The sequence below is a fragment of the Gorilla gorilla genome, chromosome 11, assembly GCF_029281585.2.
Source record: "Gorilla gorilla gorilla isolate KB3781 chromosome 11, NHGRI_mGorGor1-v2.1_pri, whole genome shotgun sequence".
Taxonomy (NCBI): Eukaryota; Metazoa; Chordata; class Mammalia; order Primates; family Hominidae; genus Gorilla; species Gorilla gorilla.
In genome coordinates, this window is record NC_073235.2 from 86,626,596 (window position 1) to 86,651,234 (window position 24,639).

Genomic DNA, 24,639 nt, shown 5'->3' on the forward strand with positions numbered 1-24,639 from the left:
ACTGCCTTCCACTATCCCTCCTCTCAACTTCTCTACCCTACTAGAAGGAAGGAGATGACTTACTGGAAGAATAGCAGCTAAACAGACAAACATAGGAACAAAGAAAAAGAAATAGTCTTGGCAATATTGTGAAGCCAAAAGAAAACAAGCAATCTCCCCTATTTCATTCCAAAAAGAAAAAAGTACAGCACCATCAGCTTGCTTCTTGCCTTTTCTGATAACATTAGTATTATATTTATTTTCCTTTCACTCTACTGCTTCTAAAATGGTCAATAGTAGTGTGATACGATTCCACCACTACTGATTTTTCTCTTTTATTTCTTATCCACTTGAAGATTTCTTTTGATTCACTCAGTTATTTTGCTATTTCTATTCATGACAAGTTTCATGTATTCTACAACTCTTAAGCCACCAAGTACCATGAGGCCTGTCTGGCCTTCCCTGAAATAAGAATTGTATCCACACTATTTTCATAAACCAGACAATTGTTAGTTGCAAAATCATTTAAGCTTTCCCAGCGCAGTGCCACAATCATGGGAATCCATGACACCATTTGTGAGTGGGTCAGTAGAAATAAGGCACAGATACATACTCACCATATAAACAGGCATTTACATTTCTTGGGTAAAAACAACACAAAAAAGCCACAGCTGGTAATTTTAGAAGAGTTCATTTAAGTGGTGGAAGGACCCTCCTTCTTCTTTTTACTTTGTGAATGCAGTCTCTGGGTATGGGGTCTGATGTGTCCATTGTGGAGTGGAAGTCCCACAAACTAAGGTGAATACTCAGTCTCCTGGCTCACAGACTTTTTTTTTTTTTTTCACATTGACTTTATTTTTTCATTGGAAGAAAATGCCTGCCAAGTACTGGTAATTTTCTTGTTTGTTCTCAGCCTCCATTACTATCCTCCTGTGTGTTATCCTTTTATGTGTGTTAGGGGTCTACAAACATTGAGCTACACTTTCTAGACTTCTTTCCTGTTGACTTTTAGTTAGATTCTGCCACTGAAGCACTAGTATTAGACTAAAAGTCAGAATAAAGGGAGAAGAGATAATCTGCCTTATGTTTATGGCTTCTGTGTCCATCCCAGATGGGTCATTGTCTTTTATTTGGGTATCTTCCAGTAATGGGCAGCAGCTGATTCCAACATTTTTCAGCAGTTCTAGCAAATGCAAGGCCAAGCATCTTCCTCAGTCTCAATCCTAGTATTAGTTCTGAGCATTCCTTCAGAAGGCTCAGCACCCTACCCCCACCTCCAAGGCAGTCCTCAGATCAACCAGGTGGAAATTTCAGTGGTCCAGCACCCACTATGTGACACTTGCATGTGGTGTCCAAGCTTTATCCCAATGCTCCTTTGGTGGTTGATGGTCCTGCCACTACTGCCAGCTCCTAATCCGAGATTTTTGAACTTTGATCACAACTTCAAACTTAGTTCCCCCAGCCTGAGAGATATTAACTGTTTGCTATGGATAATGTTCTCTGAGTTATTTCACTGTTTCCTTTTTGTTCTCTGAGCCCTTCTCAGTTTTCTAATGAGCATTCTATGTTAAACTCGTTTTTGAAAGCTCTACAGCACTTTGTTTTCCTGACTCCAGGGAGAAAGAGGAATGGTGCATCATCATTTTAACTTGTAAATCTTTAAATATCTACTTTAACTACTGTAGCATCTGGACCCAGTGCCTGAATTTTTAATGTAGAATTTCCCACTATGCTGCAGGCTTAGGAACTTTACAAATTCACAACTAGGGCTTTCAAAAATCATAGAGATTTTCCACCACTATTGCCTTTTCTCTTTTATTTCTTATCCACTTGAGGATTCCCTTTGGTTCACTCAGTGATTTTACTATTTTCATTCATGAGACAAGTTTCATGTATTCCACAATACTTAGCCCACTAAATACCATGAGGCATATCTGGTCTGGCCTCCCCTGAAATAGGAATTATATCTTCACTGTTTTCATTAACCAGACAATCGTTAGCCACAAAGTCATTTAAGGCATCCTAGCTCAGTGCCACAATCATGGGAACCCATGACACCATTTGTGGTTGGGTCACTAGATATAAGACACAGATATAAACTCACTATATAAATAGATATTTACCATTCTTGAAGGTGTATCAGGCCACAGCTTATTACAAGGCATGAAAGGCACTTTATAAAATGATTGTTCCTATCTCCCATTCTGACCTCCCTTACTGTAACACAGCAAGCCCCTTTATTCCAGCCATACTAAATTTCTTGTATTTCCCAAAATGCCATATGCTGGCATACATCTATAATCTTGTACAACATATCTGTCTACATGGTATACCCTTCCCAGTTCACTCCTCATTCCTTATCCTCTTCTAATATTAAGATCAAAACTCATCTTCTTTCAGAAACTTTCTCAGCCCCAAAGATGTCTCTGCATCTGATGTTTACCTGCAGGATGAACTATCTAATTGTTGGTTTGTTTAGCTCTTAGCCTAGAATATTTTGAGCCCCCCAGTTTTCTCTTTTATATCCTTCTCCAATGCTTAGTTCATTATAAAGCACAAATTGATTCCAATAATAAAAAGCCCAGAGCCAGATTGTCTGGTATAAAATCCTAGCTCTGACAGTTACTAGCTGTGTGACTTCAACAAGTCACCTAAACACTCTTAGGCTTAGTTTCCATTTATGTAAAGTTACTGTGCGGAAAAACTTTAGTTTAATTAGGTTCCACTTGTCAATTTTTGTTTTTGTTGTAATTGCTTTTGAGGATTTAGCCACAAATTATTAGCCATGGCCAATGTCAAGAATGGTATTTCCTAGGTTTTCTTCTAGGATTTTTATCGTTTGAGGTCTTACATTTAAATCTTTAATTCATCTTGAGTTAATTTTTGCAGATGGTGAAAGCTAAGGGTTCAATTTCATACTTCTTGATATGGCTAGCCAGTAATGCCAACACCATTTATTGAATAGGGATTGATTTCCCCATTGCTTATTTTTGTCGACACTGTAAAAGATCCTATGGTTCTAGGTGTGCAACTTTCTTTCTGGGTTGTCTATTCTGTTCCATTTTCCATGTACCTGTTTCTATGCCAGTACCATGCTCTTTGGTTACTGTAGCCTTATAGCATAGTTTGAAGTTGTAATATGAGGCATCCAGCTTTGTTCTTTTTGTTTAGAACTGCTTTGTCTATTTGGGCTCTTCCTTGGTTCCATATAAATTTTAGAATAGGGTTTTCTAATTCTGTGAAAAAATGATGTTGGTAGTTTGATTAAAAAAAAGTGTTGAATCTTTAAATTGATTTGGGCAGTATGGCCATTTTAACCATATTGATTCTTCCAATCCATAAGCACGGGGTACTTTTCCATTTATTTGTCTTGTCTCTGATTTCTTTTTTTTTCTTATTATACTTTAAGTTCTAGGGTACATGTGCACAACGTGCAGGTTTGTTACTTATGTATACATGGGCCATGTTGGTGTGTTGCACCCGTTAACTCGTTATTTACATTAGGTATATCTCCTAATGCTATCCCTCCCCCCTCCCCCAACCTTATGACAGGCCCCAGTGCGTGGTGTTCCCTGCCCTGTGTCCAAGTGTTCTCATTGTTCAATTCCCACCTATGAGTGAGAGCATGTGGTGTTTGGTTTTCTGTCCTTGCGATAGTCCTGATTTTTTCAGCAGTGTTTTGTAGTTGTAGAAATATTTCACCTCCTTGGCTAGCTGTATTTCTAGATATTTGTGTGTGTGTGTGTGTGTGTGTGTCTGTGTGTGTGTGTCTATGGTAAATCGGATTGTGTTCTTGATTTAGTTTTCAATTTTAATGTTATTGGTGTATAGAAATGCTACTGATTTTTGTACATTTATTTTATACCTAAAATTTACTGATGTTTATCATTTCTGGGAGAAGACTCTTTATGGTTTTATAGGTATAGAATCATATCATCAGCAAAGAGAGATAATTGAAAAATTATGCATCTGACAAAGGTCTAATATGCAGAATCTGTAAGAGGCTTATAACAAGGAAAAAGCAAATAACCCCATTAAAGAACAGGTAAAGGACATGAACAGACACTTCTCAAAATAAAACATTCAAGCAGTGTGATGGTTAATTTCACTCACATCTGCGTGAAGAGACCACCAAACAGGCTTTGTGTGAGCAACAAGGCTGTTTATTTCACCTGGGTGCAGGAGGGCTGAGTCCAAAAAGAGAGTCAGCAGCGAAGGGAGATAGGGGTGGGGCCATTTTATAAGATTTGGTTAGGTAAAGGAAAATTACAGTCAAAGCGGGGTTATTCTCTGGCAGGCAGGAGTGGGGGTCACAAGGTGCTCAGTAGGGGAGCTTTTGAGCCAGGATGAGCCAGGAGAAGGAATTTCACAAGATAATGTCATCAGTTAAGGAGGAACAGGCCATTTTCACTTCTTTTGTGGTGGAATGTCATCCGTTAAGGCAGGAACCGGCCATCTGGATGTGTACGTGCAGGTCACAGGGGATATGATGGCTTAGCTTGGGCTCAGAGGCCTGACAGTTAATATTTGGTGTTAATTTGATTGCATTGAAGGATGCCTAGATGGCTAGTAAAGTGTTGTTTCTGGTTGTGTCTGTGAGTGTGTTGTCAGAGGAGATTGGCATTTGAGTCAGTGGACTGGCAGAGGAAAACCTACCCTCATCCAATCAGCTGCCAACCCAGCAAAAACAAAGCAGCCATAAGAAGATGGAATAACTTTGCTTGATGGGTCTCTGGGTGTCTTCTCTTTCTCATGTTGAATGCTTCCTTCCATTCCCCCTGCCCTTGGACATCAGACTCCAGGTTCTCTGGCCTTTGGACTCTTGGACTTATACCAAGTGGTTTGCAGGAGGCTCTTGGGCCTTTGGCCGCAGACTAAGGCTACATTGTCGGCTTCCCTAGTTTTGAGGCTTTCAGATTCGGACTGAGCCACTACTGGCTTCTTTCCCTTCCCCAGCTTGCAGAAAGCTTATCACAGGACTTTACCTTGTGATTGTATGAGCCAATTCTCTCTAATAAACTTCCTTTCACATATACACATATCCTATTAGTTCTGTCCCTATGGAGAAACTTGACTAATACAAATGAACAGCAAACATCTGAAAAAATTCTCATCACTAATTATCAGAGAAATGCAAACTGAGCTACAATGAGATACTAGCTCATATGAGTCAAAATGGCTGTTTTTAAAGAGTCAAAATATAACAGATGCAGATGAGGTTGTGGAGAAACAGAAATGCTTATACACTGTTGCCAGGAAAGTATGTTAGTTCAGCCACTGTGAAAAACAGTTTGGAGACTTCTCAAACTTAAAACAGAATTACATTTAACCCAGCAATGCCATGACTGGGTATATACCCAAACGAAAATAAATCATTGTACGAAAAGGATACATGTGCTCATATGTTCATCACAGCACTATTCATGATAGTGAAGACATGGAATCAACCTAGATGCCCACCAATGGTTCATTGGATAAACAAAATAAAGTTGATAAAGAAATACATCATGGAATTCCATGCAGCCATAAATAAGAATGGAATAATGCCCTTTGCAGCAACATGGATGCAGCCAGAGGTAATTATCCTAAGCTAATTCATTCGGCAACAGAAAACCAAATACCACATGTGGGAGCTAAATATTGTATACGCATGGACATAATGATGGGAATAGTAGACATCAGGGACTACTAGAGGGGAGAGAGGGGTAGGAGAAAAGGCCTGAAAAAGTACCTGCCCAGTACTATGTGCTCTTCCTGAGTGCCAGAATCATTTGTACAGCAAACCTTGGCATCACACAATATACTCTTGTAACACATTTTCACATTTATCCTCTGAATCTAAAATAAAAACTGAAGTTATTTAACAATAAATAAATGAAGTTGGGATAGTAATAGTATGAAGTCAAATATGTAAAGAATTTAGAATAATGCCTGGCACATTGTAAACACTGCATAAAAGTTTACTATTATTATTATTATTACTATTACTAAATAGCTATTCCTATTAGGTTGAAGATCAAATATTATGCTTAAAGGTAGAACAGCTGTAGTTTGAAGAAAGACCTTGGAACTTGACAAAATGCTGTATTTTCTTATTATGCTTATAAAAAGCATAATCAGTAGACAAGGCTTTAGGACCATAAACTGGACTTATAAATGAAATCAAAATTCTTAGGTTAATTTAAAACAACCAGATAGATATGGGCTATTACATGTAATTTTGAATTTTCAAAAAATTACACTCATCTTTAGCACCACTGAAGCAAAAAAAATACATAGTATGTTAGGCTGAGTTCTCCACTCATATAACTTGGCATAACGTTTCTTTTGTTTTATTGTGTCATGGCTTTGGTGTAGCTTCTATGACACTTTGGATTTAGATTATTTCATGAACATCCAGACGGTAGAATGTCACCTAATGAATCATTAATACTGCTGTAGCAGCATGATTTTCCATTATACTTTCTTCCTGAATGGTAACCTGAATTGACCCTAATGATTCTGGGAACTAATAGAATCATAGCTCATCTGGCTGTATATATAATAATAGGGATAGATGCACAGAGAACATTCTTTCCATTTTATCAGCAATGGAATGGATCCATTTGGTGATAATCATTATGTGAACAGATGATGGATTTATTCACTCATTCATGAGGTTCCATACAGCTTCCTTTCTCAATTGTCTATGTAAACTAGATGGCTCCTTCACTACAGGAAACTTGAGGTATTTTTCCACTACAGAAAACTTGAGGTAGTTTCTCATGTCCCTGTAAGAAAAGAGTTTTTAAAAGATGCTATAGAAGGCAAACTATAAGTACTCTTTAAAAAGTATTTTTAAAAATCACAGACTATTTAACAGGAGTTTTCCAGGAAACAGACCCTGAGTCTATGATGTACTTACAGGAAGTTTATTGAGGTGTGATATCTGCAGCAATACCTGTAAGGGAGCAGCAGCAGAATGCAAAACAAAAGGAGTCAAGTATAATGCAGTTGTACAAAGGGATCACGTGATCCAAAGGTACTACAATCCTACTGGGCCTTCTTAAGCTGGGATGGCCTTCCAGAGATGTCCCAGATTAAGGAATGAGAATCAGGCTTGTATTTGTGCATCAACTAATCATTGATATCATGGTGCCCAAGAGGGGAACATAAACTTGAATGAGGTAATGGGAAGTCAAGAGTTGAACCATCAGAGTCAGCACTTCTGGCAGCTGAGGAAATAGGCAAAGTGAGTGTCACACTACAATATCTCTATACACAGAAATCTCCAAAGATCAGCCATGATACACTAAATCTTCTACATTCAATCATGATGTCTTCCATGTGTTCCAAATCACACCAATTGTGTGTGTGTGTGTGTGTGTGTGTGAGAGAGAGAGAGAGAGAAAGAGAGAGAGAGGTGGCGAGGTGAACAGAGGGCGAGAGAGAAAGGAGAATCAATCTAAGCATGGACATTTAGAGTGCAAAGTTCATATTTAATTACAGAAAGAATGTGAGAAAATAGAAATTCCTGAGATTTATTTAAATAGTGTATTGAATATTTGCTTTAGCTTTGGAGATTGTCTACCAGGACTCTGTAAAACAATATTGTATTCTCAAAAGCAATAAAAATTATAAGGGGTTGCAAGTTATTTATAGCCTGGTGAAGAAAGTTAAAATACTCTTAAATAAAAACAGTCTTTCATATATAGAAAATATTCTAGTGATTCATTCAGCTAAAAGTTAATTATAAAAGTGTCATAATTTGCAAATTCAGTTTTTTATAAAATGTCAATATTATTATACATTATTTTTTAATGTGATTAAAACACTTTTTATTTGTTTTATGGTATTAGAAGGTATTAACGAAGCTAAAAGTAGTTTTGTCAATTATGTTTTTTCAGTTAATAAGAAATCTGGCCCCTTCAATGCAAAGTTAATATGGATCATTACAAAAAAGCAGGCTAATTGAACAAATCAAATGAAGTATACCAAATAACAAAATAATAAAATAAAATGTGTCTGTTGATTATATCACCTATTTTCCAAAACTCAGTTTTATATCATACTGCCCAAATTATATCTGACTGTTAAATTGTGCTGAAAAATGTGAAGAAAAAGAAAGGAAAAACTAGTAACTTTATTATAATTCAGAGTCACTGACCTATTTTTAGGGCTGGTTGTGAGGGATCAGACAGAGACACTTTTACCTGACAGAATAAAACTAAAAACAGAAACACTTGTAATAAGAATAAAAGATGAGGAAAATATGTCTACTTTAACCCAAAACAGAAAAAATAGCTTTTAATGTCATGTTCTTCATGTATATTCTTAGTTATTTCTCTAGGGGAAGTAATTTTCTATATAATTGAAATGACTTCCTACTTAGCATGTTTCAAAATATGCCATTATTCTACTTGTAAAATTTGAAAATTAACATTTAGGTATAGGAAAGTGATCTGAAAATAAAGTGAAATACAAAAACAATATAATATATATAATATGGTTCCAAGAGGTAACCATTATTGATATTTTGATTTATAAACATCCACATAATTTTCTATGTATGTATACACACATACATCTGTGTCGCATAAGTATATCCAAATAAATAATGAGTGTGTATATAATTTCTATATTAACATGATCTTAGTAATAGTTCTGTAACTTTTCAACTTAACATATCGACAATTTTCTCAGTCAATAAATGGACATAGAGCTTTTGCTCTTGTGAAATTTATGTCCCTTGATGAATGCTTCTATTCTCAATATTTTGTAATATTTCTAATAAATTTCTAATCATTTTCTATAGTTACTATTAACGCTACAGTATACAACCCTATATTTACACCTTACTTGATTCCAGATAGTTTTCTCAGAAAGAATTTCTAAAAGTGGCTTTATTTTTTTAATATGTTTTTAGCAATTATTTGGAGGCACATTTTAAATTGACCTGTAGGAAGTTTCTGTCATCACCTTCACTGCTAGTATAGGAGAATACCAATTCTCCGCTATCGTTTTTTGTTTCAGCGTATTTGTATTTCTTTTTAAATCTTTCCTAAGCTTCTAGGCAAAAATGAAAAGGGGAGGGGAGAGAGGCCCATTATCTTAATTTGCACTGCTTTGATTACTGCTTATGCTGAACATCTTTCATTTGTTGTGGGCCATTGCATTTCATCATTTGTAATATGTTTTGTCTGTCTTTCAATTATGGTTTTGTCTTCTTATAATCGTTTTTAAATTTTATTTACATATTAAGGACATTAAATTATTAATCTATTGCTTCCCTATAATTTTTATTTACTAGTCATTTTTCTTTTAATTTTGTTTAAGGCCTTCATATTGTATTTATCATTTAATTTTGTTACAAAGAAATGTTTAAGTATATGGTCAAATATCAATATGTTTTAAAAATAATTTCTGGTTTTCCTCTATATGTGGTAAGGTCTCTTTTTCAAAGTTTCTTTCCATTGCTCGAAGAATATAAAAATAAAAACAAACATTACAACACTCCAAAGTCAAGAGAACCACCAGCTGCCTACTAGAATACTGAAGAATGTCTTGAAATATCAAACTAACCATACAGTATAGATAAGGGATTATACAGAGATGAGAAACTCCCAAGAAAATAGAAGCCAAAGAAAGATCCCCCACTCCTATGAAAGAGTCTTCCCATGAAATTCTTGGGATAATATTTAGTTTAGAGTAGGGAATGGAAACAAATGCGGGTTTGGGAAGTCACTGGAAAAATTTGTCAAATGTTTGTGCAACAGCTACTCTAGTACTGAAGAGTAGATTTTGATATCTGAAACACAATACTCTCAAAAATTTGAAGACCTGCAGAGGGGATTAGAGTGAGGCAGGCCAGAGAGACAAAAGGTTAATCTCTGTGTAACTCCAATCTCTAAAATAGTTCGGGTGGCCTTGAATCCAAAATGCAAATCCCTTTCCATAGGAAAAACTTGACAAGGAAATCTAGCTGGGATTTACCACAGGCAAGATCCTTATAATCAGCCTTTGGATTTAAGACTTCCAGCACAGTAAGATTCATTTACATGGAGAAAGTTTATCCATGTCACCAATATTGCTGAATTTATGCCCTCACATGAATCAGCAAGAATCACTAGCTTTTCGAAGAAATACAACACTATGAAATAGCAAAGTCGGGCTGCAGAAACAGTGGAATTAAAGTACAAAACGTAAGAGATCTTTGAAATGTCTATTATTTGACTACTCAGAGAAACATTACAGAATACCAAATCCCAAAATAGGCGATATGAAAGGGATCGAGGATATCAGGAATTAGAAAGACATCTCCACTTTAAGATTACTATCTTTTTGAAAACTGTTTTCGTTATTTCAACCTTTATAATGCTGAAATTTGAGTTTAAGATATGAGGCAGGAATTTAATAGAATTTTATTTTAACTTGTTAGCTAGATTGTATAGTATTTACATTTGCTCTATGTGCGGCTCATCTATGCTTATGTTAGTATCACAATGTTTTAATTATTGTAATTTAATATATTTTGCTATCTAGTGGGAGAAATCCTTTTGCCATTGCTCTTTCTAAACACATCTTATCCTAACTGCATTTTATATAAAACTGTTACATCATATGTTGAATTTCCAACAAAAAAAACCTCACTTTTTAGATATTTTAGATGACTGCTAAATTTTTAGATGATTATCAGTTGAACAGACATATTTTAATATCTGATATTCTAAATCAGTAATATGGCTTCTATTTATTTATATGTTCATATATGCCCCTTAACAAAATGTTTTCTGTTCTTTATGTATGTAATATGTAATCATATTTTTAAGATTACATATGTAATCTTAAATATTATGTAATCATATTTTTAAGATTACATATGTAATCTTAAATATTATGTAATCATATTTTTAAGATTATTGCTATTAATTGAATATTTTTGCTCTTTTGAATTGCCTATTTTTGTAATATCTTCAAGTGCTGGTGTATGAAGTCTTGTAGACTTTAGAAACAATTATAGAATGTAATACAAACAACACTTAAGCAGATTTTTTATCTTCTTTAGGAGGGGAGTTTCTAGATTTAATCACATTGTCTACAAATGTTTATAATTACTTTTCCTCTTTTCTGATAGGTATATTTCTTTCTCTTTCTTTTTTTCTCTTTTCAAAATTTGTAGTTGGTGTCTTTGCCCAGTGTCATGCCTATAGATCAATGGTTCTCAGATTTTCTTTGGTTCAATAAACTAAATCTGATAATAATTATGGACTTTCTCCCCAAAAAAATACTTAAATGTTGAAGTTGATAGTCTCCATTAAATCAATATTAAGAAGACTTCCTTAACATTTCATTGTTAAAAATAATATTTTATGTTAATTTCATATAAGCACTTATTGTTACATTAAATAAATATCTTTGTAATCCTTGCTTACTAAGTAAACTTTAGAACAAAAATAAATGTTTGTAAAATGGCTTCTTTTTTGGTAAATACTGAGATTATATTTTTTTCTTGAACCTATAATTGAATTAATATGATAAATTACATTAATAGACACCCAGGATTGCTCTATCTATACATTCCCCAAATAAAGTATACATAATCATGTCACGTTAACTTTGACCATATTGATGTATCTAACATCCTACTGTAATTTGTAGGATTTTGGGATTTGCCAGGTTTATCTAACAGATTTACTATAGACCATGAAAAGATTTTGTGTTTCTTTCCCCCTTATGCAGTGGATGTAATGCAGACCACTTTTTTTTTTTTAATTTGATGAACTTTTGCACAAAACCGTCTATGTCCAGCCCATCTCAATGGGAAAGACCAGATAGCTCTTAGAGATTTTTACAGTTGCAATGAAGGAGATGTTAGTGACAAAGGAAAGAAACTCTATTTACCATTGGTCTAATTTCCTTTTATTTATCGTGTCATTTTGATTTGTAGCAATTACTCCAGAAAAAGCTTCAGCAAGGATGTGACCCTTCTTTAGTATTCATTGACATAGAGAAGTTCGACTTTTGTAATGGTTGGTTTGTTTTAGGGTTGTACTGAGAGAGGGCTGCTGCAAATCAAATTCTGAGAACTACCTTTATTCTTGAGTAGTTTTTAAATATGTTGTTTTTAAGTAATTAACAATCAGATTCCAGCCTTATATAATTCCTCCTAATTGTAGCACGGCATATCTCATATTTCTTAGAGGAAAAGGAATGTATTGATTAACTATTTAAAAATAAATGAATACATTCTTACATACATTTGAGCTAGTTTATAAGTTAGCAAAATATTGTAAGAAGTAAAATTATGCTAAGGATACTTGAAAGAAGGTTGAAACTGACTATAAGCCAGCAGGTAGCTCTGGCTTTATCTAGGAGTTGATTCTTCTGATTGTGTAGACTATATGATGATGATTTATTCCAGCCCTGACACTATATGCTTTTAGAAATTCTCTCTATTCTCAGAAACTTCTTCCAAAGCTTTCGTCTACTTGATATTAGCTCATAAATTTGACAATAAAATAAACAGTATCTTTATGGTCAGATTTTGTTGTTGTTGTTGTTGTTGTTGTTGTTGTTGTGAAGGACTCTTACCTGTCATTCAGTCTGGAGTGCAGTGGCATGAACTCAGCTCAATGCAACCTCTGTCTCCCAGGTTCAAGTGATTCTCCTGCTTCAGCCTCCCCAGTAGCTGAGACTACAGGTGCCCGCCACCATGCTCGGCTAATTTTTTTTTTTTTTTAGTATTTTTAGTAGAGTTAGGGTTTCATCATTTTGACCAGGCTGGTCTAGAACTCCTGACTTTAGATGATCCAACCGCTCGGCCTCCCAAAGTGCTAGGATTACAGACATGAGCCATCGCACCTGGCAGATATTCTAATATTTTAGGTGCTTTGTTTTAGATAGTAGGATACACAATTTCATCTTGCAGCTTCTGAAATGATTAAATTAGCATTAGCTACAAAAATTATTTTTGAAAAAATAACCAAATTCATTTAATATCACCTATTTTACTTCAGATATATATTTTTCTTGAATAAAAGATAGTTTTCCACTATTTTTCAAATTGCTTCTATGTTCACATGATGTCCTTTTTATTTCTTACTCCTTTTTTATTATTGACTGGTATGACCTTGCTATATTCATGGTGAGCTTTTCTTTTACACTAATTATTTTCATTTTTATTGTGTGTGTGTGTGTGTGTGTGTGCACATTCAAGAGGAAACAAATCTGGAGACTTTTCCTTTCTTTTAATTTTCTAAGAAATGTGAACATCAATGGGGATGGTAGTTTAAACTCTACCCCTTTAACTTATCAGCAGTATATTATATTCATCCCTTTAGCTGAAATTTAATGTTTAAGTGGGTTTTTATTAGGATGAGGTCTCAGAGTTTCTAATTCAGATGTCAGAGGTTGGAGGCAATATCAATAAGAAGCCATCGGCAGGGACGTTATTCCTAATTCTTATCCTGACATGTTACAAAAATAAGCATGATAATTTTATGGCTTCTTTTTCTGCCTAAAATGTAACTACATTAATCTGAAAGACAGCTGATTTTTCAAGGTCAAAAGTGCTTAGTTACAAATTGATGAGCTATTATGTGTGCCTGTGGTTTTCTTGATGGCACTGTATTAATAATATGCGTGCAGAACAGACCATAAAAATTCCATTTAAAGGTATTAAGGCATACTGGGACATTTAATCAGGTTAAAATTCTTGTCAGGTGGCTCCAGGCACGATGTTGTTCAGTCAATGATTAACAAAGTGTGTGGAATATAAAGATGCATGTCTATTACATGAGTTCAGATTTCACTGAAATGACCTTTTTTGTTTGTTTGTTTTATGCATCTAGCAAATGATCCAACTAAAAATGCATTACAGTGATATTCATTGTTTTAAACAGCTCCTACTGTCTCCCAGTCTGGATTGTTTTGATTAGAAAATCGGGAGATAATATACTTGTAAAGATGCTGACATTCTTTCTGGATAGGGAAAAAAGCACTTGTGGATGAAATGTTTTGAAAATATAAATCATACTTTAAATTTTCTGTTGTGATTGATAAAAGCTATCTTACCAGGTGTGCACTATGCTTTTGTAAAACCTAGATAAAATAATTGAGAGAAAGCTACGGAAAAGATTCTTCTGATAGTCTCTTCCAGTATACCTTACAAGTTCAAGGGTAATGCTATTTAAGAGACAGAATATAATGCAAGAGAAGTGAGAATTAGTCTGCAGAAGCATACGTATATTATAAAAACACAGTCACATTTTTCATATAAATAAAAGAATGAACATTCCTAGTTTATGAAAATCTTTCACTTTTTCCCCATTAGTAGATAAGGAGTAATTATAGAACGCTTTCTGAGAACACTTTTACATACCAAGGAAATGGTCAACTATTCAAGTAGCAATTATAGAGCTATAGAAAAACCTATGTTTTATTTTTTAGGTGTGTAAAATTAGCTAAAATTTATACTTGTCTTTCACACACATTTCATTTTCATATCTATAAGAATGTAAAATATTTTGGTAAGTAAAAAATTATACAATATTAAAAAATAAACTCAAAACCTGAATTACTTTGTCCTTTCACTTGAGAAGAATAACAATCTTTCCCATCTCTTAAAAACTCAGCTTCTCTTTAGCGCAACCTTACACACTAATATTTTTAAAAAATTAATAGAATTTTAAAGCAGTTTTAGATTTACAAGAAAAATTGTACAGAAAGTGCCATATCCTCCCCCACCCACAGTTTCACCTATAAACATACTGCATTAGCTGGGCATATTTGTTACAATTTATGGACCCATACATTATTTATTAACTAAAGTGTATCTTTTATATTAAGTTGCACTCTTTGTGTTATACAATTCTAAGGGTTTTACCAAATGCATAATATCATGTATCCACCATGGCATTATGATACAAAATTGTTTTGTTTCCCTGTCCTAAAAACCCCATGCGTTCCTCTCATTCATCCATTCCCACCTCTACTCCCCAACCCCTGGCAACCACTTATTTTTTTACTCTCTCGATAGGTTTTCCTTTTCCAGAATGTCATATAATTGGAATCAAATACTATGAAGCTTTTACAGACTGAATTTTTTTTTAACTTAGCAATACATTTTTAAGGTTCCTCCATGTCTTTTGTCTAACAAATAGCTCGTTTCCTTTTACAGCTAAATAATATTTTCTTGTATGTATGTGTACCACAGTATGTTTATCCATTGACCTATTGAAGGAAATCTTGGTTGCCTCCAGGTATTGCCAACTATGCATAAAGCTTCTATAAACATTCATGTGCAGGTTTTAGTGTGGGTGTAAATTTTCAACTCGTTTGAGTAAATACCAAGGACCACAATTGTTGGATCATTACTGAATGTTTTAGCTCTTTGAGAATGACAATTTTTTGTTTGAGAAATTTCATTACTAACTAGACACAGATGCTAAATGCAATTTAATTTTAACATTATGTGTTTTGTTTAATTAGATAATTTTCTAATATCAAAAGCAATTTTGCTTTTCAAATTAATTTCTGTAAAATGTCTATTTTCAATCATAACTAAAGGATATGATCTAGCCTGAGATTCTATCTTCCAGTAAAAATACATGCTTTGTTTATTATGTTGTTTAAAACAATGAGAAATATTTAGAGATTCCAAATTCCTATAAAATTTATGACTTTATCAATATTTCATCACCTTTTATTAATAAAGTATATTTTAATGTATTTTCTTATATTCCACAATATTTTATAAGGTTGAAAGCTTTGATTGATAAATGTTAAGAAATATATTACAACCTCAGGTGCTGCTTTTACACTTGTATTCTGATATATTAAGCTATCTAAAATGAAAGACAACTGTTATATCCGGCTATCACAAAATTTCAGTAGCACATTTATGCTGAGCTCGTTGTTGACTACAACATGGGAAAAAATTTTGTGCTTCAGTGAATTAAAGAGTTTTATGAGAGTGTAGAAATTTTACAAACTTTGTTGTAATGGATTATTATCAGATACTTTAAATATATAACTCAAATTTGTTATACAAATTGTACACACACGTATAGTGCCATAAGAACTGTTTAAGCCATTTTGTTTACCTCATTGGCCTAATTGAACTTTATGGATTAAACATTATATAAACTCAAAGAGGAAAAAGCACTTTCAGGCAACTAAGTAAGTTAAATTAGAAAAGAATATAATAAGGTGATACTTATTTATAAAAATATTAAATTCAGATCGTTGGAGTAAACAAATAAAACTAATAATTATATATTTAGAGGATCTTTATATTTCTCTATTCTAAACACCCATGTTGAATTTTTCTCTCAATAGCTTTGCCAATTGATATGAGCATATAAGTTGCACATTCATATCTGCCTATATCTGTTTGTTCATTGTCTGAATTATAATAGCTATGTAATATTAGCACTTAACTTTGTCCAATTTGGCAGAGATAGTATCTATAAGATATTAAAGCATTTGACAATAAGTTAAAACATTTATTAATCATATGGGTGCTTTATTATATTGTGCTTTACATCTGCTATTCAAAGTTGGCTCTAAAAATCTAATTACAAAGATAGGTTGGATCATTTAATAGAAAATATTACCTAACAAATTGAAAAGTACAACGTTAGAATATATAGCAAGAGTACCTAAATCAAAATTAAGATATCCTCTGAACAATGAAAATGGGACCTGATATTTGGTGAAAACTTACTATGTGAAAGACATCATTCTAAGTGTTTCACATGTTTAATTTTTTTATAATCACAGAAATTTCATCTGGTAGTTAATGCCATTTTCATCATTTGTAGAAGAAATGGAGGCTGAAGATCAGGTAACTTGCCAAAGATTACTAAGCTAGTCAATGGTGAAGCCATAAGGTAGCCCAAGAAGGACAATTCTAAGAGCTTCCAACAACTCTCTAATACCGATACTCTGTACTCTATGTATATGAAAGTTCTAGCAAAGCCATTAGGCAAGAGAAAGAAATAAAATGCATACAAATTGGAAATTAAGAAGTTAAATTATCCCTGTTTGAAGAATACATGATCTTTTAAATATAAAACTCTAAAGACTCCACCAATGAATAGAAGTAATAAGACAATTCAGTAAATTTGAAGGATACAAAATCAACATACAAAAATCAATAGCATTTCTATATACTAACAGCAGCCTATCTGAAAAAGAAATCAAGAGAACAATGACATTTACAATAGCTAAAGAAAAATAAAATACTTATAAATAAATTTAACCAAAGTGGTAGAAGATTTCTACAGTGAAAACTATAAAACATAGATGAAAAAAATTAAGGGCATAATGAAATGAAAAGATATTGTGTATTCATAAATTGGAAAAATTAATATTGTTAAAATGCCCATACTACTTAAAGTGATCTAGGGATTTAGTATAATCTTTTCAAAATAGTGATAATAGTCCTCAAAGAAATAGAAAAAAAAAAACCTAAAATTCACATTATCTGACTTCAAAATATACTACAAAGCAATAGTAATCAAAACAGCATGGAACTGACAAAAAAACAGACAGCAGACCAATGGAACAGAAAAGAGAGACCAGAAATAAATCCACACACTTTCAGGCAACTGAATTCTGGAAAAAGTGCTAAGAACACACAATGGGGAAAGAAAGTCTCTTCAATAAATGGTGTTGGGAAAACTAAATAGTCACATGCAGAAGAATGATATTAGACCCTTTAATCTCACTATATATAAAAATCAACTAAAAATGGATTAAAGACTTAAATGTAAGAGCCAAAAGTATGAGATTGCTAGAATAAAATGCAGGGGAAATGCTTTATCATATTGGTCTTCAGAAGTATTTTTTGGATATCACCTCAAAAGCATAAGTAGATAAGTGGGTTGATTTAAAATTTAAAAATTTCACACAGCAAAAGAAACAACAGTGAAGAGGCAACCTAAGGAATGGGAGAAAATATTTGCAAACTCTATAGCCAATAAAGGGATAATATTCAAATTACACGAGGAATTCACAACACTAAAGAAACAAGTAAACAAATAAGCTCATTTAAAAGTGGGCAAAGGATCTGAACATTTCTAAAAAAAAAAAAGAGACATACAAATGGCCAACCAGTATATTTTTTAAATGCTCAATATAATTAATCATCAGAGAAATACAAATTAAAAGCACAATGAGATATCACCTCACTCCTGTTGGAATGGCTATAATCAAAAATACAAAAGATAAGTGTTGATGAAGATGTGGAGAAAGGGAACCCTTACACAGTTGGTGGAAATGTAAATTATTATAGCCATTATGGAAAACAGAATGAAGATTCCTCAAAAAATTAAAAATAAAACTACCATATCATCCAGCATTCCCAATGCTGGGTATATATCAAAAGGAAATAAAATCAGTATGTCAAAGATATATCAGCACTTTCATGTTTATTGCAGCATTATTCACAATAGCCAAAATATAGAATAAACCTAAGAATTCATCAAAAGTGAGTGGATGAAGAAAATATGTGGCGTACACAATGGAATCTATTTAACTATAAAAAATGAAGGAGTTTTTATCATTTGTGAAAACATAAATGGACCTGGAAGGCATTATTTTAAGTGAAATAAGCCAGACACAGAAAAACAAATACTATGTGATCTCACACCTATGTGGAATCTAAAAAAATTGATCTCATAGAAGTAGAAAATAGAATGGTGGTTACATGGGACTAGAGAAATTGGGGAGGAGGGGGAATAGGGGATAATGAGAAGTGATGGTTAATATGGAGTGTCAACTTGATTGGATTGAAAGACGCAAAGTATTGTTCTTGAATGTGTCTGTGAGGGGGTTGCCAAAGGAGATTAACATTTGAGTCAGTGGACTGGGAGAGGCAGACCCACCCTCTATCTGAGTAGGCACCATCCAATCAACTGCCACCACGGCTAGGATAAAAGCAGGCAGAGGAACATGGAAGGACTAGACTGGCTGAGTCTTCCAGCCTTAATCTTTCTTCCATGCTGTGTGCTTTCTGCCCTTGAACATCAGACTCGACTCCAAGTTCTTCAGCTTTTCGACTCTTGGACTTAACACCAGTGATTTGCCAGGGCCTCTTGGGCCTTCGGCCACAGTCTGAAGGCTGCACTCTCAGCTTCCCTACTTGTGAGGTTTTGGGACTTGGACTGGCTTCCTTGCTCCTCAGCTTCAGCTGGCCAATTGTGCGACTTCACCTTGTCATTGTGTGAGTCAATACTCCTTAATAAACTCCCTTTCATGTGTACATCTATCCTATTAGTTGTGTCCCTCAGAGAACCCTGACTAATACAGGAGATATTGGTCAAGAAATACGTAATTACAGTTAGGAGGAATAAATTCAAACAATCTATTGTACAGCATGGTCACTATAGTTAATGACAATATATTATATTCTTGAAAAATTCGAAGAGTGAGTGTGAAGTGTTCTTGCCACAGAAATAACTACATGAGGTAATGCATTTGTTCATTGGCTAAATTAAACCATTTCACAATGTATATATACTTCGAAACTTGTTGTATACAATAAAGGTATATAATTTTATTTGTCAATTAGAAATAATTTTTAAAAAGCAAAGCTCAGAAGTTATGTAAATTTATTAAGGTGACATTGTGAGTTATCTGAAGGAGCGGAGCTTCAGATGCAGATCTCTGCTTAAAAACTTAGGCTCTTTAAAGGTAGGTGATATAGTTTCCCTTGAATATTCTTATTGATTAAAAATTGCTTTTTATAATAAAATTTCTTTTTATAATACAAATTTCTTTTATAATAAAAACTTCTTTTATAATAAAAAGCAATTTTTAATCCATAAGAACATTGTTTTTAAATATAGTTTTATGTATTTAATTGATTCTATATTTTTGTTAGTCAGCCATGCCTTGTCTTCATGGACCTAAAAGTTTGTCTCTTCAGAAAGATATTTACTATCTCACTAGTAAAGACTGAAATGTCTTTGTCGCATAAGCATTGGAATTCATTGTCCTTAATACAGAAATGTAATTCATCTTTTCCCACACCTCACATGTAGCTATTAAATAGGAAAACTCACTTCTAAAAGTTGCCTCTAGAGTTGTCTAGTTTGGTGGATTTCAGAAAATGTTACTCTTATAAATAATTTTACCTAGCTATGAGAGAAAATGCCACAGTAGAGTATTCCAATTGCATGTTTTTAATATTAATGTTAAATTTTCTAAAATAAAAAATATCTCTATTATATATTATTTTCAACAACTTTTGAATACTCAATAAAATGACTTTGTTCTTTCATTTGGTGATGTGAGTTCACCTAGGGCCTTTTCTTTCCCAAACTATTACATACTCTTGTTCCATTGACAAACATTATATGTGTTGTCAAAGTTCAACCACTTACTTAGTGACATTTTCACTTTAAGCTATCTCTATTTTCAGTATCTAAGAGAGAATTTTAAGAAATATTTTTGAGTCTAATAGGTCAACAGTTTGTGAAAAGAACAAAAAAAGTACTTTGTGTAATTTACTTGAAAGCTTTGCAGGAAATGTCATGGTAAAGTTTAGACAATTGTTTGTTGACAAAATGTGATTTTTGACTTAGAGGATAAGGCTACTTCACTAACTGTACATTCACAGTAAATGTCATTAATTCATCTTAAATAATTTAAGGATGGCTTGGAGTCATATTGATAAGGACAGGAGGGATAAATAATTCAATATTTATGTATAATGAGTGCATTAATCAGAAAGGGGCAGTGTGGTGACAGGAAGCAGTGTAATAGATTTTCACAGATAGAATTTTATATTAATATATATTTCAAGCAGTTTTAGTAAGAAACTACAGACATCTGATTGTATTCCTCTTTTCTTTTCTTTTTCTTTTTTTTTTTTTTTTTTTTTGGTTTTTGAGACGGAGTCTCACTCCGTCACCGAGGCTGGAGTGCAGTAGAGCGATCTCGGTTCACTGCAAGCTCCGCCTGCCAGGTTCACACCATTCTCCTGCCTCAGCCGCCCTAGTAGCGAGTAGCTGGGACTACAGGCGCCCACCACCACGCCCGGCTAATTTTTTGTATTTTTAGTAGAGACGGGGTTTCACCGCGTTAGCTAGGATGGTCTCGATCTCCTGACCTCGTGATCCGCCCGCCTCGGCCTCCCAAAGTGCTGGAATTACAGGCGTGAGCCACTGTGCCCAGCCCCCTCTTTTACTTTTCTTCCCACATGAATATTAATACTTTTCTCATTGCAGCATCCCTTAGATTAACATTTCTAAAACTGAGTGTCTATTATGTATCTGAAGGGTAATGGAAATTGAGGTCATATCATTTCAAACAGATATTTGCTGAAAGCATTAGCTAAATGCAGGAAAAATAGATTCATTGACCTCATGGAATATTATTCTTTATTCCTTCTTAACCAACATGTAAGAGTGTAAAAAAAGAGCATGTGTATATGTGTAGAAGACAGCAGAGAGAAAATACTCAATTTCAATCGTCTCTCTCATAGGCTGAAGTGATTATTATCTTACAAATTATCCAATAATTTATTAAACATTTATTACAGGCAGACCTAATTACATAACTAAAATGCATAATTATAAATAAGATAAAATGAATAGCATGTTTTTAATAAAATTAATTTTTATCACTCAATAAATTATTCCTAGTAAACTGAAGAAGTTTCTTAAATTACGGAGACCTTTATAAAAATCTGTTATCATTCCTCCTGTGACATATGGTTACCTAAGATTCATTTAAAATGAGGTTTACTTTTAGTACCATTTTGAAATAATGCAAGTACTGTTGCATGGGAGCACCTGGTGAGAACTGATCACACGTCAGGGTCAAGATGGGATGGAGTAATAAAGTATCAATGACGCAGCAAAACTGAAGACCAAAGACTGAGACTTTGTTTTCAAAAGGCTGGAAATCTGATGAGCCACAGGGCAGGCTCCAAAGTTGAGTTACTCAAGTAGGTAGTATTTGACTACGCTGTTGAGCTCATCCTCTTGAATAGAGTATCCATAAATTGATTTAGCAGAGATCTTAAACTAATTATAAGGCAGTCTCCTGATAAGGATATTTCATAGCTTGACCCTCCAAAATAGTTACTTTACAACAATATTAAAGACCAAAATACATTGCTATTTTTTATCACATTAGGCTATTTAATAACTTTTTGTCTTTGAGTGGTCAGATTTTAATGGTAATTTCCATGTTATGGTTTGGAAATTCTCTTTATGTTTTCAGTTCCCTGAAAATTCCACGTTTTTAAAAGATTTTCAAAAACTCAAAAAAAAAATTACTCGATAACTTTTTGCATTGTGCTTGAAGTATTTTAAAAACACACAAAATATTTTCCAGGGCAGCCTTAGGTTAAGGTAAATTAAGTTGGTAATATAAATTCTAACTAATAGATGCCCAAGAATTGAATAAATACTTTCAAACAAATTTACCAGCACCTAAGAACATAAACTTTATAGGACAAACCTTGAGGAATTTAATTGCAGGTCTGCAGACACTTGTTAGGTTCTGGGTCCTGGCCTTTCATTCCATTTGGGCTCTTATATGACTCGGCAGTGAAGACTCAGGAAACTAGAGGTCGACATACCAATGAGAGTAGAGCTGTAAAGAGTAAAGAGGGATTTTACCATAAGTCTTGAAACCAAGTAGACTTTCGTATGGTCATAATTGATGTTGGGGCTACAGCAGCGGTCCCCAACCTTTTTGGGATCAAAGACCAGTTTCCTGGAAGACAATTTTTCCACATATGGGAGTGGGGGTGGGATGAAACTGTCCCAACTCAGATCATCAGGCGTTATTTAGATTCTCATAAGGAGCACACACCTTAGATCTCTCGCATGCGCAGTTCAATCGCATGCGCAGTTCACAATAGGGTTCCAGCTCCTATGGGAATCTGCTGCTGCTCAATCTGCCGCCTCCTGCTCACCTGACAGGAAGCGGAGCTCAGCCAGTAATGCCCACTCTGCGCTCAGCTCCTGCTGTGTGGCCCAGTTCCTAACAGGCCATGGACCCATACTGGACTGTTGCCCAGGGTTTGGGGACCACTGGGCTAGAGGATAAGTTTGGAGAGAGGTGAAACAACATGTCAGCACAGCTAAAGCCTTCTCACTAATCTGAAGCAGAACCTAGAAATTTACACTCACTAGGAAAATATCATCTTTGTAAAATGTACGTTCACCAAGTTTAGGGGATGCCTGCATTGTTATTAACAGTGACAATATATTGGCTAAAATTCAGGTACAATATATTTTACTATCAAAGCTTTATCTTTCTTCATTGATTGAGTTTCTTTGATTCTCCCACCATAGTTTACATTTCATGGATTAAGATACATCTTGCCCACATCAAGATATTATCCTACTCCAAATTTATGCATGGTGTCAAGGGGTTGTTCCCCTTAGCATTATATAAACCAGAAATCTTTAAACATATTAGTAAATCATGCATCTTGCATAACATACACATTTCTTCACTGTACTTTTTTGCGTGTAGGAAGAGAGTCTCAAGATCTGCAATAGCATACGGGTTTGAATCAACATGGATCTCCTGAAATATCAGATTTTTTCTGTTTTTCTCATGAGAATATAGAAAGTAATTATTATTAATAATTGTATATTAATGTATTAGTCTGTTTTCACGCTGCTGATAAAGACCTACCCAAGACTGGGTAATTTTTAAAGAAAAAGAGGTTTAATGGACTCACAGTTCCACATGGCTGGGGAGGCCTCACAATCATGGCAGAAGGCGAAAGGGATGTCTTACATGGCAGCAGACGAGAGAATGAGAACCAAGGGAAAGGGGAAACCTCTGATAAAACCATCATATCCGTGAGATTTATTCACTACCATGAGATGAGTATGGGGAAATCGCCCCCATGATTCAGTTATCTCCCACCAGGTCCCCCCCACAACACATGGGAAAGATAGGAGCTACAATTCACGATGAGATTTGGATGGGGACACACCAAGCGATATCAATTAAGCACTTATAAAGTATGTAAGTAGGCATACAGAAAATAATGAAAAAAACAACAGCCCTTATTATGTTACCCATGGTAGTAATGGCTCTTATAGCTGTATTAGTAAACAATACATACATATACATATGACAGTTATTACATACATGTATAGATATGTGTACACATATATATACTGAATAGTCTATCATTCAGAATAATTAATGTTTGGAGTAGAAAAAGAGGTTATATAAAATGACATATGTTGTTTTGAGGCATGAGCATAAATGTGAAAAGATCAAAATTTTGGAAATATTTATTAAGAAATTGCTGAATTTCTAATTTATACTACTAAGTTTTAACCTTAAGTTTGTCTCATTAATTTTCAGTTTGCAATTAATATTGTACTTGTACTATTGTAGAGCGGTATTGTTATTGTCTATTATTATTTTCAGAAAATGCTTTTCAAACTTTATAATGCCCCTTACAGTACAAATTACAATTTCAGCAACATCTTTTCATTGAAGTACAAATTAATTAAAAGTACCTAAAGAGTTTTTATTAATACACTCACACGTACACTAAAAAGTGTAATAAAAGGTATTTTAATTATAGCAATACAGTTGAAAAAAGTCAATCACTTTATTTTTTTAATCACTTTATAACGGTAATAAAAAGGCATGATCAAAATGACAGAAAATTCAAGACAACTTTAT

The 24,639-nt window shown here is 33.9% G+C and overlaps 1 long non-coding RNA gene across 3 annotated transcripts in view; it reads right to left on the reverse strand.

The window, feature by feature from the left end:
* The window catches only part of LOC129532136 (uncharacterized), a 110,841-nt gene extending 88,079 nt beyond the window's left edge, over positions 1 to 22,762 (reverse strand). For all 3 annotated transcript variants that reach the window (XR_010129641.1, XR_010129642.1, XR_008677764.1), the window contains exons 1-2: positions 22,668 to 22,762; positions 22,435 to 22,569 (exon numbers count right to left, since the gene is read on the reverse strand). This is a non-coding gene — a long non-coding RNA (uncharacterized lncRNA). The remainder of the gene's footprint in view (positions 1 to 22,434; positions 22,570 to 22,667) is intronic.
* Between the last annotated feature and the right edge of the window lie 1,877 nt (positions 22,763 to 24,639).